This window comes from Teleopsis dalmanni, chromosome 2 (assembly GCF_002237135.1).
Source record: "Teleopsis dalmanni isolate 2A chromosome 2, ASM223713v2, whole genome shotgun sequence".
In the NCBI taxonomy this organism is placed as follows: Eukaryota; Metazoa; Arthropoda; class Insecta; order Diptera; family Diopsidae; genus Teleopsis; species Teleopsis dalmanni.
The window spans coordinates 39,983,288-40,003,497 of record NC_051847.1 but is presented as its reverse complement, the minus strand read 5'-3'; the positions used below and the strand labels follow the sequence as shown (position 1 = coordinate 40,003,497).

The window sequence follows — 20,210 nt, the reverse complement described above, 5'->3', positions numbered from 1 at the left end:
TGGTTATAGAAGATAATGGCAGAGAGAACATTAGCTAGGCTTAGTATTAAGTAAGCTAAATTCATCGTAGCCAGAAAGCATAGACGTACTCATTTAGAAAGGGATGTGTCTTCTTGATTACTTATTTATTATGATTTATTTTCGCTTGACTAAGAATTAAGTCACTAAATTAAGAATTAAGTCACTGTGACACTAAATATTATAAGAGTTTCATATTTCGACAGACTAGTTTCCAATAAAGCAGGACAGGATTGGTCTTAATCTAGAAAAATCTTCTCTACTCGGCACATCTACTCGCTTATTAAAAGTACTTAACTTTAAAAATTATTTAAGCTGTGACTGTTTCTATACAAAAGATTCCTTTCTTACCATAAAATCAGCTTTTCCATATCCTATAATATTCTCATGGGCCTACATTAGAGGAATATTGTGTCGTTCACTTAAAGCGGTTAGTACCCTTTTGCTTTGTTGCACTACGTGATAATTAAATTATTTATCTGTTCATAGGTCTATGTTCTACGTTTTAAATATGGCATATATCACTTCAAATATATTCTTGGACTTAGACCTATTGGAAAAACTCTTTATTAAAAGGAGTTGCCTTTTTATTTGACCGTTTACATTATCAAATCGTAATATATGCTCGTCGTGTTCGTTTTATTAGTCTAATTTTGACAGTTTAACAAAAGTGTCATATCTACTTACTCTGAAAAACATGTCAATCTTTTCCAAACACAGCTAGAAACGAAAGCATATAGTGACTAATTCTTGCTGACGTGTAAACAGTTGCTTCCGGTCCATTGTCGTGAAAAGGTGTGCGTGCCTCGACTAAAAATAGTTCTAAATTCCTTCAATATCCTGACATCACTTCATTTAACTCAGTTTTTTTTCTTTACCAATAATATATTATCTTCTTTGTCGAACTTTTCAGCAAAACTATCTGAGCTAAATACCAAATTATTCATTTTGTCAAAAATTTGAAGTTGGCTACAAGTTTGAAGCAATAAAACCAAGGTTTAATCATTCAACATTTCTATAAAAAAGTCAGGTAATTTTATTATAATTATAAAATAATACAATAATTATATTAATTAATTAATTATGTTTATTATATTATTATTATAATTATATAATAATATAATTATCATTATATTTTATTAAATAAGTATCTTATTGCAAAATTGGTCTCGAGGGGTAATAAGTCTATCCAAAGAGACGGTAAGGGGGGGTGAAGAGGCATACCGTTCTGACGACATAAAGCATTCCCTTTCTTCAGGACAAATAAAAACAGGTGTAGATATATATATGTACACTATACATATGTATAATGTAATGTATATTGTATATATATATATATAAAATTATAGAAGTGTGATGATTAGTAATACTAAGAATAATGCTCAAAGTAGTATTAAAATATTATTGGAGACTATTATGGCAATTTAATATCTTTAAGTGCTACTGAACAGCATTTTTTCCGTTACGTTTTTGATATTTCGAGCTACTGTAGTCAGTCGCTGTTATTTAATCAAGTGCTGGACTTTTTCGTCAAAACGACATTTTTGTATATTTACATATACAAAAGTGACAGGTAACATATGTACAACACGGTTGTATTCTTTTAATAAAGTACTAGATAATTCATTTTTATTATTTTATTGAAAATATTCGTTATTTTTCTCTTAAGTGAGCTTGTACTGTGATTATCATTGTGTATTAGATAGTGGTAATATTATATGGTATTTAATTTTATTATCTCTGTAATATGTTTTAGCTAGACTTTGGTACTATGAATATTTACTGAACAAGTGGAGATATTGAAAAAAAAATTATCTTTTTGTGAAAGCCTTTCTTTTGAAAGTAATTGAGATCAATTGGCTTACCGGAGGAACCTCTTCAAACTTGGGCCCAAATATGGTAAACTTCTACATTATCTTGTATACTTTACCTCAAAAACTATGATAGATAGAAAGTTGAAATTTGTTGTACTGAATACGTGTATTTTGATATATATATATTTAAAAATTTGAAAAGAAAGGTCATCTTACAAACTTTATTTAAAGAAAATTTAATTTCACTATCTCTAGAGGTTTAAGAAATACCGAATTTTGATCGTCTAATTTATGTTTTGGCACATTGTGTGATGGAAGTAGCGTCGTAGCATAACCATGATTGTGGGAACTTACTATATTAGTGTCTATAAATACATATTGTATTACTTATATGTATTACTTTTTTCAAGTATTTATATGTACAAACTGTACATTGATGATTACCACTAACGTCCTCACTAAAGTTCCAACATTTGAACCATGATTAGCAGTTATACTATCCAATGTTAAACTTTAATCGGTCTTGGAGTTTTGCTGTTCCTTTAATAAGTAGGTTTATAACACTTTCACATATAAAACTGAAATTTATGTTTTCTCCAAAATTGTAGACTCTCTCCCACTATTCACTCTCCCACCAACAACACCATTAATTTTATTTTGTAAATAAATAACCAAAAATTTTCATGGACAATTAAATTTATTAAAAAAACAAAACAGAAAAATTAAAAAAAAATTTTTTTTTTTCAGTTATTTTAATTTAAATTTGTATTCAAACTTAATTAAAATTAAAATAAAACAAAAGTAAAAATTTTAACATCTTAATTACATTTCGAAAATTATCCATGGTTGTTGGAAATACAAGAAAATGTTTCCGCTTAATATGCAGAAGTGGAAAACGGATGATGAAGATGGGTTAATGCTGATAATGGTTTTGTTATGATTTTCCGCATAGAATTAATGCCGCTTTTATGCCTCAGTGCATTTAATAGAGTAAATCTAAGTTCAACTCAGTTTCGGTTAAAATATTCATAAGGCAAAAAAATAAATAAAATGAAACTAAACACAAAGATTTGCCTTTGAGATTTTATCTTCACAGCAATTCGTTAACTTAGCGGTGTTGAAAAGTGGATTTCCTCTGTGCATAATAAATTTACATACTTGAAAATTTTTTAATGGAATGACTTAATCCAGCTGAAGTCATTAGTATTAAAGAAATTTGTACTTAATTAGCATTATGATGATGGTACACCTGCAGATTACACGCTAAATTTCAGCGATTAGTTAGATAAAAAAAAAGTATCTAAAAAGTACATATCATTCTTAGTAAGATATTGAAGCAAAAAAAAAATATTTTTTTTTTAAGTCTATTTTTAATAATTACATACACAAAAGGAATATGTGTTTTTTCTTCTAAATAGTCTTAAATACCGGAACTAATAACAATATGCAATTTTTGGTTAAACACATTTGTGGTTAACAAAAAAATATATAAAACAGATCATAATCCATTATAAAATATCCTTTATTAAGAACATAGGTCATACCTTTTCCATACAATACATAGTGTCCTCAAATTCTTATGAATCTAAATTATGTTTACAAGCACACAAGTACGAATGCATGACCACAAAATGTACAATAGATCCATAAATTCATCCTTTTTAGTTATTTCTTTAATTTCTGCTACACAGTGTACTATACAAAAATGTGTCCTTAAAATTGTTATTGTAGTTGAAAAATTCTTTTAAAACAACAACAACAAAAAAAAGATATTAATAAACTAGAATAGAAAATATTACAATGAAAAGTAGAAAAATAGAAAATAGTAAAATAGAAAAACAAACATCAAGCAAGGATCCTGACATTAAGTTGATTGTGATTAATGACTCCTGTTATTGTCCACTTTTCATGCTCATATGCTTCCTGCCTGTGAGTTTCTTACTACGTCTGACACCTTTCCTATTTGTCAAATTGTAAAACATCACACCTCCTGTAACAGTAGGCACAAGTGACATTTGGTGTGGATTTTTCTGACCACAATGACGAAACCTTTTACATGCAGTGAAATTATTTTCTTACAGGATACATATTTACAGTTAATTTCCTTTTCATTATATTATCTATTGTTATGTCAATTTTATTCACACAAAATATTTATAGATTCTCAAAGAAATGTATATATACCTCACATGCTCGATCAAGCTGCAGATTTTCTATTTATAAAAATTAAGGATTTGTTTAAGGATGAATCGAAGTATGTTTCTTAGAGGATTGCTTATGTGATGAATTTTAATTTAATTATTAAATGAATTAAAAATATATAATAAAAATATATTTTATTAAAAAGGTTTAGAACAGCACTAAATTGCGACAACAAAATTTTCATTATTATTATTTTTAATAAATTGAATTTTCGGAAGAACATACAGCTGCTTCGGGTATTGCCAAATAGTCGTCATCTGAGGTCTTGGAATTATTTCTCATATTTAGAATTAAATAAATAATAGCAAACTATGATCAAAATATACTACATATAGAGTATCAATTATTATTTATTCAATACATGCACTTAGCATGCTACATGAACGTTTATTAACAAATAAAGTCATTAAAAAAAAAATAATGCAAATCGGAATGAATAATTAATAATTTTAATTAAAAATTAAATTGGTAGCTATAATTTAATTCATTTCATTTAATTTTCCTTTATGAAAACAACACGCAAACCAAAAATGAATCATTTAAACTATATAAAATTCCTAAAAAACAATCGAACAAATTATGCATCCAAAAGAACTTCAAAATAATACAAAATTTACTATAAAAAAAAAACAAAAATAAATTAAATGTAACAAAAAGACAGACAGACTAACTAACAGATAGATAGACTACTTTAAAGACAAAAATTTATATTAAAATTTATGCTAAAGAGGATCTCCAGTCGACTAATTCAACATAAAACTTTGTTGAAGTATTTTTTCTCTTGACGTGTACTCTGCACCAAAACATGGAACGTTGTGCCTGGGTATGGAGCAGCCATCTCCGCGTCAGTTGAGTAAGAAGCTATCAAACTTGGCGATGGTAATTGTAGGTTTCAGTAGAGTCATTTTACACCGCGCAAACGATGTGTTGTGATGTGCTGCATTCGCTGCATTTGATGCATTTGGTGCAGTTGCAATATTCCAGTGTTGCGCCTGCGCGTCGGCATAAGTGAATGACTGCCTTGGATAATGATTACCCTTGATAGTAATTCGTTATTTCAGCCAAGGTAATGAATGTGCATCCGTAACACGTTTCTTGACTGTTTCTTCGCATTGTTGTTGTTGTTGTTTTCGTTATTCTCTAAAAGTAGCTCTGTGAAGCTAAATGCATTATGAAGTGCCATTGGAATTAAATTTGGACTTCGTAACACTTTTTCTTTTTGTTTTCCTTTTTGTGAGAGTTCTGTTCCTGTGATAAATATTTCTTTTTGGTCTCAACTGAAAACAGTTATGATTTCTAAATATTCTAATGTTTAGCAGCTCTTAGTTTCCTTTCGTTTGAAAGTAATTCATTTGATCTTCTTCGCCGTGAGCTAACACTTTAGTAGAAAGTAGATTTTTTCAATATAGGTATAGACAATATATAGACAACCTCTCAATACTTCCTAAATGTAATTCTTCTGGTATTCTTTCTAGTAATTGTATTTCTTTAAATTTAATTGTAATTCAAATATATTTTTAATGTTAAAATTTTAATAATAAAATAATAATATTCGGATGGGGTTTCGGATGCCACTTAATGACAGTTCTTTGGGATTATGGGTTGTACCATATATATAGCAACTACACAATAGAATATAATTTCATTCGTCAATTTAAATGCTTAAGATATTCTTGAGATGTTATAAGGGATCCCTCAAAAAGAGTTTCTAAGATTTCGCACTCGATACCAGATGGTGAGTTTTTAAATTTTTGAAATCCTATTTATGTGTTTAAAAATCTTATTTCAACAAGTATAAAGGATCCTTAAAAAAGGATTTCTGAGATGCTTCAGTTTATATATGGCAATTATTATACAAAATAATTTTATTGATCAACTCAACTTGATCAGTTTTCATATTCTTGAGATCCTATTATACTTGTTAGAAATTTTTATTATAAATGAATGCAGGGAATCCTTCAACAAGAGTTTCTAAAATGTTGCACTCTATATATGGCAATTATAATACAGAATAGAGTCAGTGACCATCTTAACTATTATTGAGTTTTGAAATTTCTGTCACCCAGCGTACGTTTTAAAGAATTTTTTTATGAGACGATATAAGGCGTATTCCAAAAACAGTTCTTGAAATATTACACTTCATAGGTATATCGCAAATATAATACAAAATATTTTCACTGACCATCTTAGAGTTTTCTAATTCAAGACACTTTGCCCGTGTCTTAGAAAGGAAGATAGAAGAAAGTAATTTTTTGTTTAACTGATTATTTCACAAGAATTTCTACATAGAACTGACCATGCGATACATATAAGATTGATCTTGCAAAATTTTGAAAGTGTTGGTTAATAATGTCTGTTATGATTTTGATTTAAAATTTATAATAAATTAGAATAAATTTTTAAACTTAAAAAACAAATATCAGATTTGAAAATATTTTTAATAAATTTTCTTAAAGAAAACAGTATTATTAGTATTAATATTAGTATTAATATTAGTATTAATACTAATATTAATTAACAGTATTAATATTAGACATGAGAGTATAAAGTCAAGAACAGTATTTAGACTACAAATAAAAAACCACAAAAAATTTGATGCATTAAACCGCTCCTGTCACTATATATTGTATCTTATGTATAGAATTTACCTTCTAGGTTTACCTTTTCAACTTAAAATGAGCTACAAATATATTTAATAAATAATGTTCAATATATAACACATTGATACTTTTATTCTAAATAAGTTAACTGCTTACTTTAATCTAACTTAAATGACCCAGAAGAACCTTGTCCTTTATGAGAAAGTATCTAGCATATTTCATTAGTTCAAACAATATGAACTCTGTCTCATTTTCTGAAGCAATTTTAAGATTAACTTGAATTTAAAATTTAAGTTTTTTCTTATTTATATTACTTAAGTTAAGTTTATCAGTACCTGACATTAGAATTCTGTTAAATTTATTTATGGGCACATCGGCGCCTTCCAGCAATAAACTTAAATTACAGCGCAGAGGTGTTGGTGGCGCGAGGCGGTAGCAATCAAAAATGTAATTCGCAACAGCCTGCTAAGCTCTTATGATATTTCTTCTCAAGTCATTTAGGCACCGCACAGACTGACCTCCAAATCAATGATGTTACGAGTATTCGCACCGAAACTGCAACAACAAAGATACGAACGTGATAATCATGGTGGGCATGAACAAAAATTTTGGGAAAAAGAGAATATAAGTTCAAATTTGCAGAAGTGAACTGGATAAAGTAGTTAAGTTTAGAATGTGGCATTATTAAAAAACCTCAACAGTAATATCTTTGGTAAGGAATAAAAGGAATGCATTGAATGTGTTTTTCTAAAATTATGTCAAAATTAGAACTCATTCAAATCTTAGCATAAATGTGGTTCATAAACGATGAAAGTTGAATGATATATAACTTGAAACAAATGGTATGTTAATATCCTTTAGTAATATAAGGGATTGTAGTACTTCACTAGTTGAACACTCCTAGTCTTCCACCTCCGATAAGAGCACCTCTATTTTTCAATCATCGGTAGCAGTTTTTAAGTTAGTAATGCGAATCATTCTTGTATCCATTTGAATTGTCTGTTTACACTCGCTCAAACTTTATCTCTCAGGTCCAATCCTATTCATTTCTCTGAACCCGAGATGGGGAGCAACTACTGTACTTGTTTTTAGTTATAGTTATAGACTATATATTAATGTGGCATCTCGCCTCTCCTTCACAATCAATTCGACAGTGTCCATTGTCAATTTTAATGATAGCTAATGTCAGTAAAGGTTGCATTCCAAATATGTTGAGTGATTTTATTACGAGAATGATCAAGCCTCGTATCCTTTCCCAAAATCATTCGATGCTAGTCAAGCGCACGACAAGAACACAACTAACTTCTAAATTTATACGATTGACAGGTGTGATTACTTTAGCCTTGAATGTTATTATCAAAACTATAGAACAGTTATCTTAACTGAAATCCAAACAGCAATTAAAGTTATCGATTCTATTACCTATTATGAAAACTGATAATGGATTGTCTAGAAAGGCTGTATGTCTTTAACCTAAATATTTTGATATGGATTCTTTAATTTCCGTCAGTACTAGTGGGTGTTTCCAACAACGAAACTGCAAGCAAACTTGTGAGGAAAGGGGATCGCTGCTTATAGAGGCGGATAGTTCCTAAACTGAGACGATTTACCATGCCTATTATAAAGTAAAATCGCTTATAGGGACTTCCAATCTAAAATGATTTAAGTATTGTGTGTAACTAAATAAAAATAATTTTGGAATTAGAATAGTTCCAATTACAGGGCTAATAGCTTGTTCGGCACTGATAAATAAACGAAAGAAATAATAAGGTGGGCACGTTAGGTTAAATTAAGAAATAAGATTTAATGAAAGAAGTTCAATATCTCAATTTATAGAGAAAATCAAGATTAAAAAAATAATTTCAATCCAGTAGTTCATCTTACATCAAATGAAGAAAAAATACTCGGAGATGAAGTTTCAGTATTTTAATTTGTCAAGAAAATTGGGTTGAAACTCTGAATCCAGATGTGCATCCCATACTAAATGAAGAAGTAAGACTTAGTTAAGTCTTGTAGAGAAAATTGGACTTGAAAAGATAATAGTTCCCCAGGTCGTAAAGTAAAATTCGCAACTTAATAAAAATTAGTTTCTATGTCCTATTCTGTTTGTTTTATCTTCTTCAATATATTCTACTCAACTTTGATTTATTTTATCTAAATTTTAGTAATTGCATTTTAGTGCTCTATCCATCCACAACGTTAAATAGATGCTTGAATATTCTAGTAAAAATGTGATGAATTAAATTGACAAAAATTGAATTTTTATCACAACTAAACTCCCTGGAATGACGCCTCTGAAATTGAGAAAATTACAAGTTTAAGCTCATTATACGAGGCAATAAGAACTAAAGACAGACAGACAGACAGGCAGATCTACGGTACCAACTCAGTTGGAACAATAACAACAAATCCAATTCCGACTTAGGAACGATAATACTAAAGTTAAAATTTCAAATTGCGCATGTGCGCACACCAAGCAAAACTGAGCACTGCCAAGCATAAACTCATCGATCGATCAGCCGCAGTCTGTCTGTCAGTCGGCCCAGTCTCTAACAAGGAGTTGATATATATAAGTGGTTCGTGTGCGGTGCTCTTTGCTGTGCGAAGTCCAGTGGAGTTTTTTCTGGTCTTTTTTTCTTTTGATATTTCTGAAGTTTCGCGTTAATAAGCCAATTGCCAAATTACGCTCGCGTGAGTTTTCATGGCAGTCAAGCAGCGATGCACCAGGCAATAACCAGAGAAGAGTGCACCATCGATGATGGAGATGCAGGCAGCTATGCTACTAAAGCCAACAGCGATACTATGCCCTTTGCGCAATTTTGAGAAGGCGGAGCTGCGCATTGCAAAGGGGGTACTTAAATTGTAATATTGATGTTGGTATCAGTAGTGGCACTTGCAGCAGTGCACAGGGGCAACAATGGTTTTTTTTTCTATTAAAGTGAAAAAAAGTAACAAATTACGTCTTTTGTGCACTTATTTTTATTATTTTTTCTTGCCAAGGTGTAATTTAATTTTTGTTGAAGCGATTTTTTTTCATAGAATTTTTCTTACTTTCAAAGGTTTTTGCCATTTCAATTTCAGTACTTCAGTCTCCTTTTATTTTGGCGAACTTCGATCGAATCGTAGTTGCAATTTCATTTAAGTTTTTTGCTTGTCTCTGCATTTTTACCTTGCATTCTGCTTAACACTTTGTGGCATGCAATTTGCTGAAATTAACTTCAAATGCAATTTGGGGTGTTGCACTCTCATGTGCCTTTTGGTATTGTTGGCATCTGACAAGTTGATGGCATATCATTTGCCCTAAAATTTTGTAAAAATAGTTTGGAAATAATAAAAAAAAAAATTGTATATATTTTTGCGGATACATGTGTCTCATTTGAAAATTATACATAGTAAGTCTTATTTTGCTGATTTTTGCAGAGGCGTAGGGGGCAATTTGTTGAATTTCTATATTTATAATAATCTCTTCATTATCATAATATTGTAAAAGACTAATAAAATGATGAAAATATAAATCTATTCTAGCTAAAATTTCTTAATAGAATGAGATACAAGCAGTTAAGGAGTTTAATTTCAACTAAAGAAAGCTAACATGGTAAGAAACCGTTTACTAGATTATAAAAGAAAGATTCTAAAAACTATAATTTGTCAAATTAAATCCAATCGAAAAAAAACCTAATAGTTATCTTGCGAAAAAATCAACACACAATGCAAATTGGACATTAAAGACCTATTTAATAGGTATACTCAAAAATATTTGTAAGTAGATATAAAATCACCTCAAAACGAGAAGAATCGAAAAAACAATAGAATAGCTTTGGAAGTGTACGAAATTTCTATAGGTACGCGGGCTAGGGACCCACATAAAAAATTTTTTATAGAACATATAAGTGAGATTTGAACCCATTAAAATCAACTCTTCGCAATAAGTCGAGAAGATTTCCATAGCAACGTGGATAGTTCATTCCAGGAATCATAGTAATCAGTTCTCTACTGAACTTAATACCTAGTGGATTAGGCTTATCTAAGCCAGTAGAAAGTAAAATAGATATCAATTTTGATATATACTATACGCATACACAGATTTAAATATCTCGAAAGCATTTTTGAGGCGAATGTTTGCAGGTGATGAAAAATGGGTTAAATATGGGAATACTCAATACAATCGTTTATTTTCAAAGGCCGGTCCACAAATAACTTTAAAGCCTGGTGTGATGGCATATAATGTTATGTTAAGTATTTGGTTGGATTGAATGATATTTGTTTGTAACTGATTTAGGGAAACAAACAAGAAAAACCGACTAAGATATGCTAACAGAAAACGAGTTTCATAATGTCAGTACCAGGCCACACAAATTTTTGGTGACCCTAAAGAAACGGAAACGACAGAAATTAGTTGAAAAATTTTAATGTATCCACTGTACCATGAATAGTCTATCACCAGTTGAATGTGAATGTGTGTATAGCTCGTTTATATCAGAAATATTAATTAATTAATTATTAATTTGATGTTGAATCTTTGATTTGGTAAAGAGAACATCCACTAACAATTTGTTTAAGTAAATTTTATAAAATGATTTCATATGATCAAATATGTTTATATATTATATAAAGATATATATAAAGTTTATACATAGTTTGTATATATAAGTTTATGTATAGCTAGATATATACATATATATGTGTAGTTCAATTTATGTACAGTTTGTTTAAAAATTTTCGAACTACATTAATGATATATATATATATATATATATGCGTATATAATAGGTCTCTAAACACTATTCGATAACTGAAACAACTTAACAACTTAAAGTTGTTGTGAACTTAATTGACCATATATACGTGTATATAAAACAGAACGGAATTAAAATAAAACATAAGCCAGATAAGTTCTTAAAACAAGTCAAACATTTTTAATCATTTAACATTTTTATTCCAATTTTTCGAATTCGAATATACTCGTGTTACTCGACCATCACAATGTTCGAATATATTAAAGTACTGATAAAGACTACACAAATAAGTTACATAGAGCAGATCAGTTCTTCACGCAAGACAGAAATTTTCACGTATTTAACATGTTCGATTCAATTTTTCTAATTCGAATATATTGGAACTGCGCGAACATCGTAATGTTCGAATACAATACTGATATTAACTAAATTACACATTTTTGAAAATATCTAAAAAATTAATTACAACAAGAATTTAAGACTGTTGAATATATAATTTATTGGAACTCGTGTAATTTGAACAAATTATATTCATTGTGAATTTTTTATTTAACGGGAATAATTAAAAATAATTTTTGTGTAACTTTAGTTAACAAATTTTGACTAATTTCGCCTTTTAACACACCTCATAAAAATTTAAGTGTAAAATGTATATTACGGCATCGGATTGAATGAACTTACTTATGACTTGTATGTTCACACACTCGGTAGGTAGGTAGGTCAAGGACTTCGGCGGTCTATTGAAAAGAAGCTGTTGTATTGATTGTTGGTCAAGCTGCTTAGCGCCTTATTAACAAGTCTAAATACACTTAAGCATTGTAATTATAAACAAGTTAACAAATTTACATAAAGCGAAGACGAAACACTGTGAACGCCTGTGGGACTTGTTACCTGTTTGGACCACGGTTAAATTGAACGCGAACAGAAATTATTTTTGGCGCTGATTAATCACCTGAAAAGGTTTTAGTCTTGAGGTTTTATGTTGTTTTTTTTTCACTTTTTCTGTCGGCATCTTTTGCCGCTAAAAATTAAAAACACATTTAAGTTTCATAAGGGAACACAGTTTGATATTCGAACAATGCTAAATTCCAACAAAAAATTTTAAATTACAACTACTAATTATCATTGAGTAGAAATTATAAAGAAGATAAATATTTGCGAATATAAAATTAGTTTTTATTTTTAATTGAATTTTATTATGTCAACGACTATATACTCTCTATAGTGGTGTACTAGAGTATATTAAGTCAATCATCATGTTTCTAATTTAGTGAACAATAAGCTATCCTTATAGGTATAATGTAAAAATAATGGATTAATTCCAACAACTTGTTTGTGACTCTACAGACAATAGTATGAACCGCCAATATAATAGATAGGAACCAGAAAAATTACAGAACCAGCAAAATCACTCTTAACTGATTATTTAAAAGCAACTCCAACGACAGCACTTAATACCTTTTTTGGTATAATGTTATTAGGTCTGAATGTGCAGACGGTTGCATTTATTAGCATATACCTATATATAGATTATATCATAGAAGTCAAATGAACTAAAGATGATTGTACAGCAAAGGCATCGCTAAGTTGGAGATTTTCAGTTACTTGTAGTTCATATAATACCAAAACATTTGACTAACAGTAATATAACAAAATCTGTACCATAATCAACTATATTTTCTGACATGCAGAAACTTGAACAGGTTTCTAAACCTGAATAGGGATAGAATGAGGGAACTTACAATCCTGAGAATCGAACATCCATTGGTTTGAGTGGAATAGCTAGGATTATTAAAACTAAAATCTATTTTATAAATACATATAGTAAACATTTAATAACACTTAGCGATAACTCTCTTATCATGCAATCAAACGGGCTTTATAGCTTTAGGCTGTATCTAAAATTTTAAGTTAACAATTTTTTTACCTTGTTAACATCAAATAAACGAGGTATTGATTTAACTTCACTGTTGATTAGCTTGTCCACAAACACAATTATCTCATCAAGCAGCTCTGTCATCATTCTGCACAAAACTTTTTTGGAATTAAAGTTCCAAAGCAAAATAGAAGTTCCAGTGACGGCACTCCAGTCTGATAATTGGGTGACTGAAGGTCTGAACGTCAATACATATAAAAAATTGATATAACTAATATAAGTTCAAAATAAATAATAGAAGATTTTATAGCAAAAATTTGATATTATCATAAGTCAGCTTATCTCACTTATATTTTATAAATATATAAGATAATAACTACTTACTGGAAGTCAAGTACTTAAATCGCTTTAAATAATAAGATCGCTACTTAAGTTATTAATTTAATCTATGCAACTATTCTATAGCTATAAACTCTATCTTATGTTAAATATTATACAATTTTTATGTCTTTAATCCACAAATTATTGGTATACTATATAATCTCTTCTTTTAACGTCTAATGGACGCAATTACACTTTATCTAATTTAAACTGAGTTTAATAAAAAATCCCAGAGTGCAGCACAGCACTTGCTTGACAAATTCAAGAAGATTAGAAATTTAAATCCACTACGAACACATAAAATTAGTCGTGCCAGACAAGAGTATCGCTTAATCTGCATAAAATCCAACTCAGCAAAGTTTGGCTGTGTCTTTCTAGTGCTTTCAGCTGCCGAGTGCAGCAGCATTTGCCAAAAAGATTCGAAAGATTCGAGTGCAAAATATAAAATTTAAAATAAAATTGCATCACATTGAAGTGGCTCTTTCACTTTGAGCGGTGGCAATGCTCAATGTAAATGTGACAGTAAAAATATTTACACATTTATATTTTTGTGTATGAATATTTTCAGTAAGGAATGCTTCCTTTGCTTCTTCTTGTTCTTCATCTTTCCCTGACAATGGATTTCGGAATAAAGCGAGTTTTCATTGCCAAAAATGCCAATTTGATGTGTCTGTCAGGCTGCACTCTCATGGTTATTGTCTGAAGATGTCTGCGGTGGATAAGTTTTTATCGCTCGTCCAGATTTAATTGAACAGCAATTTTTTAGATTTTATTATAATAACATTTTTAGTGGGCAACTTGAAAAATAATTGCTCTATCAATTTTCCGAAATGATTTTCATTTCATACGACGTTTGAGGCAGCAACTTAAGAAGTCTTTTGACATTGTGCTTAAAGGAAATTGTCCTCCTCCCGCAGGCATTAAAATTAAACACGGATTCTTAATGATTATGCATATATAGATTGTATGATATAGACAAGTTTAAATATAATTGTGTTCGACAGTCATTGTAGTTTGCATATTTTGGAAAATTTTAAGAATTTCTAAAGGATCATATAGCAACAAAACAAAAAAAGAATTAAAATAAAATAAAATTTGCTAATACAATTAAATGACATTCAATACTTTTTGGCCTTTGATAGAGCCAAAATCGAAATAATATGAGGAAAAAAATTTGCTTTTGATTTTTGCTCTATGTATAGTACTTTCTGTTCCTACTCAAACGCCTATTTCCCTATTGGCTTAGGATAATCGCACACTTAACAATTGATTGGATTTCTGGTGCGCTTAACGGAATGCCCATTAATGTTCTTCAATTGAATGGAAAAAATTTGTCGCATAAAATTTTTAGGAAAACAATGGACTTTGTTGACAATAACATTGGCGTATTTCTTTGAGGTAGGAGTGGCCTAAATTTTTGTAGAACATTTAGTCTCATAGATTCTTTTGAGTAAATAAATTACGTATTAAATTACCATAACCCCCATGTGATTTAATTGCTTAGAATAAAAATGTCAAATGGTTTTGTATTCAAAGAACTTCTAGGAATTTTTGACATTTTATACGTAAAAATTCTATTTGATTAACCATTAACAAATGGCGTTAGAATATTGTCGGTTCTTTCAATTGAATTAATATTAAATCTACCAAGAGAGTTATTCATATGGGTACACAATACTAATATTTTATGTACGTCCAATTGTATGATAAATGAAGATTTATTATTTAATATCTAAAGAATTGCAGACGTGATCTAGTATAACGCATATCATTGCAAAGGAATCTTCGATATAACTCATAACTTTTTCAACTTCATTCAGTATTGTGTAGGAACTCTAAACTGCAATATGGAAAATTACAGTGGAGATACAGTATAACCTATTTAACGAGTATTACATATAAGCCAGTGACGACCCTATCTGGAAGGGTGTGCGGCCCTTCTATAATGTTGTTTTTACATGTACCACTTATATTAAAATATATGAGATCTTTTATTAATAATAACTATATTATATAAGGCAACAATATATTCGCAATATTATATTAACAATTCATTAACAAAATAATATATTAAACAAATTAAATAATCAATTTATATATAAATTTAATATTATATCAATATGGAAGAAACAAAACTTTTCATATACTTGTAACATCAAACCAACTTTTTTCAAACAAAAGAGTTTGTACTTGGAAACATACATGTTTATGCAGTGATCAAACAAAATCAAACCCACTTGCAACGTATATGTAAATGTGCGGACAAGTACTCCGCACAGTAAGAACAGAAATTCGTTGGTGCTACTGTTAAAAGGGGAGAGACGAAATGTGATAGAAATATATGGTGAGATGAGCTGCAAACTTCAGCCGCTCATGCAACCACTTTGGCAAAATCATCATGTTGGATTCGTATGCAATGCAGTTGATATTCGAATAGAACAGAAATTACTCTCATACAATTCCCACTATATAATCTCTATTTTCTGATATTACGAACGGGAGCACACGCACATTATTTTGTTCATATGCAACGTATGAATGTGCGGCCAACTTCTTTGCACACAAAGGGGAGAGACGAAATATAATAGAAATGTTCTGTGATTTGAGCTGCAAACATATGAGCACAACTAACAAGTATAGCAGCTAACAGAAGCAAATTGATTGAGTTTTCATAGACAATTATATTTAATTGTTTTTTCTAAAACTTTAAAAATATATATGGAAATGTAATAAATAATAATAATTGTTGATGTGAATATACTTAATAAATTTATATACCTATGTTATTTGACATTTTGCAAATTATGTTAGGGTGCTCACCGCACACCTCCGCACCTTAGAGCAGTCGTCACTGATATAAGCCATACTTTTTTAAACTCCATTGATGACTTCATTAAACTTAACTACGATCAATGAAAATATTGTGTAGGGACTCTAAACTGCAATGCAGAATTACAGTGGAGATCCAGTATAACCTATTTAACGAGTATTACATATAAGCTATACTTTTTTAAACTCCATTGATGATTTCATTAAACTTAATAACGATCAATGAAAATATTGTGTAGGGACTCTAAACTGCAATATGAAGAATTACAGTGGAGATTCATAATAACCTATTTAACGAGTATTACATATAAGCCATACTTTTTTAAACTCCATTGCAGACTTCATTAAACTTAACTACGATCAATGAAAATATTGTGTAGGGACTCTAAACTGCAATGCAGAATTACAGTAGAGATTCAGAATAACCTATTTAACGAGTATTACATATAAGCCATACTTTTTTAAATTCCATTATAGGCTATGAACCTCGATCGTTGAAAATATTGTGCAGGAATTCTATGAAGCAAACCTGCAGTGATGAATCTTTTTGTGAAGAGTCGATATTGTGAATGACTCAAATATTATCTCATTTCTTATCTCATTAAATCATCGCTATATATTCTATGCATAAATAAATAAAAAAACAATTATGGCACAAATAAATTTATTTTTTTTTCCACAAGTAATTTAGGTATATTTTTAATTTTACAATAAATTTTATAATCTAGATTTAGATAATCTAGATGATAATCGTAACAAATAAGCAAATATCAAAAGCTCTTAGTATCGCCAATGTAAGTAATTCTTCCATACGTTCTTAAGAATTCTAAATAAGTACAAGAATTAATAAATATTTTAATTATAATATTATAAATTATAAAAAATTATAATTATAATTATAATACAAAATAGTTTTAAAAAATATTACTGACCTTTTTCCTTGGAACAAGGGTTCGGGTATTAGTACCTATGAGTGATTTGCCTTAGTGAGTTTCGAACATTGATAATTTTTTCCATCGATAAGTATTGGTTGGTATCCAAAACTTCAATACTTTCAAATCGTGGAATCATATGCAATAGCTTGACATCTACACGTCGGCAAGTACAACGGCCCACCAAAAAAGAGAATGGTTGCATTGAATAGATACGAACTTCGATAAGTTGAGGTTCAATTGCCGCAGATAGTATAATAGCATAATCTGATGGGCCGAAAGGGTTTGGCAAAGCATATAAGATCTGTCCAAAATTTGTAATACGGAACATATCTTCTGCCTGCTGCACTGACAAGTTACGTACATTTATACTCATCTTACCCAAAATTTCTAATTATTCCAAAATACAAGCAATTTTAAAGAATTCATTTAATGATTTCAGAAACAAATTGAAAGATTTCTAAATTGTTTGTTAAATTTGAATTAAAAAAAATTTATTTTGTTAAATAATTTCATTTTTGAATGTAGTAAAGTTTTGATATATCAGAGATAACTATGATTTTGAATATTGATTGTAAGTTTACGCATTTCTTCATACTATTGTGTTTGATAAATTAAGTTGAACTTTCACTAAACCTTATTTAACTAAATCCATGTCTTATGCACCTACCATTTCAAGGAAGGATATAGATCAAAGACGCTTGAGGAACTCATGTAAGTATGCTAAAACTTCTCTAATGTGAATCTATTCCGAAAGTCTCTCCCTGAATTTTTACTATAAAGGTTTTTTATCGAAGATTTACTTCTATATTGTCAATGTTTTGTCTTTAATACTAAAATATAAAAAAGTATCATAAAACCTTGTCTCGATTTTTAAAAAGATTTTATATATACTTATAGAAATTATAGAAATCCGACACTAGGAGGTGTGTTCGGTTAGGGCCTGTTGTAGCACAAAAGTTCAATAATGGTCGCAGTCCTCTGCTCAAGTGAGAGCTAGTACCCCGTTCATTCTTATCTTATCTTATAGAAATTATTATTGATAGAAATTATAATTAACTTTATTAATTGACTAAAAATTCTAGGAAAGTTTTCTAACAATAAATGTGTGTTTTTGCAGATCTCAAGATTATTGCTCCTTGGTTCTGTGTAGAAAGCCTGAAGAGATCTGGAGTTTTAGAGGAAATAAGTAATTTTGCATGAATATATTATTTCTTAATAATAAAAGCATTTCTTTGCAGAGCTAAAGATTGTTGTCTCTTGTTCCTGTGGAGAAGATTTGGAGTTAGTGGAGTTTAGAAAGGATTAAAGAATTTGGTACATATAATATATTTATATATATTAGATTGATTAATTCTTTAGAATATTTTTTATGAATTTCGTTATGATATCTTAAAAGTTCTAGAGTGATATATATTTAGTTTTTATATGAAGAACATATATTCCATACATGCTGACTAATTATAACAAATTATATTATAATTATATTATAATAAATTATATATAATAACAAGGGGCAAACATCTCGACTTAATAAACATAATAAATATTACACATATGTATAATTAAATTATTTTAATTAATTTACTAATCATTTTATGGTTTCATCTAACTTTTTGGTTTTTTCTATAGCAATATCACGAAGTAGTAAATCAAAAAATATTACTCAAAGGGTCTTCCTAAGTATCAATTTTATTGAAAATGGGTCAGACATTGAACTTTTTGTTTGCTATTATAATTGCTTTAATTGGCTTTTATATTTGTAAAAATTTTGACTATGTAAAATTTTTGGAGTTCATGTTTCCTACGAATGATGAAAGCAGACATCGTGAATTAACTTGGGATCAATGCTATATTTTGATGGACTTGGACATAATTTGAGTTTACTGACAATTTCATTAACCATTTTTAATAAAAAATTTATGTTTTTCAAAAAGTTGGAAGTTGGATCGAAAGATAAAGTTAATTATGTTACAATTTAAAATTTTATTTAAATATTTATTCATTGTTTTGTTTTGTTAAAATAAAGTAGAATTATGTCTAAAATTTGGTTTTAGTAATGTTTTGAAATAAAGAATGATGGAGAAATAATTATTATTGTATTTTAAACCAATTCAAATACACTTTGGTTTAAATTTTTAGATCACTCTAAAACGCCATACTATTCCAATAAGCTCTACATTATCATTGCAATTACTTAAAGATATAGTATTAAAATCAGCTCTATGCAACTACTGGTTTTATTAAGTTGAAGTAATAGTAGTATTAAACTGGCCCCAACATTATTATGATCAAGTTGAGTGTAAACTGAATGTAATATTTATCTACTTTTATTTTCCTGACAGATCTATTCTCCTGTGTCTGAAGAAATTCCACAAAGCTAATTTGCAAAAGATACCGCGTCAACTATCAGTTTTTTTTTTTGCTATACTGAACAAAGTCTCCAAAGTATATCTATACAAAGAAAAAATTACGGTTTTTTTTATGCGGAGAGGAATTTTAAAATTCCTAACGCATCGTTACTATGCCGTCACAATAATGGTATGCCCGGTTTGTGCGGACTAAAAATAATCCCTCTCGTGTACCAAACCGTTTCTATACCGGAATTTTATCGGCAATACTTTAAGGTGGGCTACCTGTGTTGGTTATCGATTAAAAATTTGAAGACATCCATGCCCAGAAAAGAATTGAGTTAAAGCTTACAGTTAAACCTAACATATCTAGTAACAGTTCACCTATAATACTTAAATTATAGTTTAGGAGATGAAGATATGTATCAAATAAGATCTATTTTGTTGTTTTTGGAGAAAATCTTTATAGCT

At 29.3% G+C, this 20,210-nt stretch overlaps 1 long non-coding RNA gene across 1 annotated transcript; it reads left to right on the top strand.

Annotated features, from left to right (window-relative positions):
* Positions 1-738: 738 nt before the first annotated feature.
* On the top strand, positions 739-19,330 carry LOC119682379. Its single transcript, XR_005252580.1, has 5 exons — positions 739-813; positions 932-1,048; positions 18,509-18,577; positions 18,630-18,705; positions 19,021-19,330. It is a non-coding gene; the product is annotated as an uncharacterized LOC119682379 (long non-coding RNA).
* The last annotated feature ends 880 nt before the right edge of the window (positions 19,331-20,210 follow it).